This window comes from Colobus angolensis, unplaced genomic scaffold, assembly GCF_000951035.1.
Source record: "Colobus angolensis palliatus isolate OR3802 unplaced genomic scaffold, Cang.pa_1.0 Scaffold459, whole genome shotgun sequence".
Taxonomy (NCBI): domain Eukaryota; kingdom Metazoa; phylum Chordata; class Mammalia; order Primates; family Cercopithecidae; genus Colobus; species Colobus angolensis.
The window spans coordinates 1,197,896-1,199,278 of record NW_012118032.1 but is presented as its reverse complement, the minus strand read 5'-3'; positions in this window follow the sequence as shown (position 1 = coordinate 1,199,278).

The following is a 1,383-nucleotide window of genomic DNA, read 5'->3' as shown; positions in this document are numbered from 1 at the left end:
CATTTCCCCATTCATTTTCCTCCCATTTCTCCCTTCTTCTCTCTCTCTCTCACTCAAATGATAGCTCAATTTCACAAGACCAATTAGCAAGATATTTTATACATTTTTTCTCTTAAATCTTCTCTATATGACCCCTTCACAGCTTATAAAAATAGGAATGTCTGTCTTCTTCCAAATTGCAAAAAGAGAGAGAAGTAGATTTTGATCCATGCACGGAGCAATTGTCTTTGTGCCACATGAAGTCCACTGAACACTTGATCTGGACTGATTAATAGGGTATGACTTAGTTACCATTTCAGGAAGCACAAACACCAAATCTGCATGTCTAAATACTAAGACCTGAATATAATTTCTTCTGCATCAACCGAAGACTCTTCTCAAAATAGCTCGCTCCAATTCTAAGGACTCTCGTGTTGCACCAGTCTCACCAAGCTAGGCCTATTTTCTTTCCACAAGGTATTATGTTTGGGATCCGCTGTTTCCTTCCGCTAACTGCAGGACTTGATTGAAGACAACATCCTTCAAGTATTTTTGTCCTTGTTCTTCTAAAACTAGGTAAGCTTTCTTGCAAAGGTATTTTTTCCACCCTTATCATCAGCTCAGGTTAAGGAACCTTGACTACATCATAAGAAGAATAATTATTCCCTTTTTTCTCTCTCCTAGACAATAGATGCTCATCACCTTTACATTAGTATAACTTACTGGAGTCATTCAACTGTAAATAAGGACAACTTTCCATGTTAGATGATTTCGTCTTCTCTCTCATAGCTAGGCTAGCAGTTGATTTAAAAAATGTAACCTTTCCTCAACATGTACCTACTTCATATTTGCGCCTGATTAAACGTGTGTAATAGTGCAAGCACAATAGTGCTTTCTAGATCTCCATTCTGTTTATCAAGGTAAATATCAGAGGCGTTTGTTCCACACAGTGAGAAGAACTGAGACACGATGATGGACAGCTGACTTTGTAGTTAGAGAGAAGGTTATAGGCATTGCTTGCAAAATCAGAGTACCATGAGCCATTCAGAAAAGGAAGAATGATTCTCACAACGATAATGACCTCCAGTTTTATATCTTACATCCAAGAGGATCATAAATTGCCTAACAACTCCGCAACTACAAATGAATATAAGAATCATTTCGTATACAACTAAAATGTGTCAGCTGTCTCACAGAGCACAGCAAAATTACTCAACAGTTTAGGGCCGGAACTGAACAAAAGCAGTTGAAAGCAAAAATGACTGAGAAAGGCATGAGGTAATTATATAATCTGGCAGTGGTTCACACATCTAGGAGGGAGAGTGAAGTTTTCCCCCCAAGTGCTTAGGAAACTGAGAATTCGATCTCTCTCTCTCTCTCTCATTCTCTCTCTCTCTCTCTCTC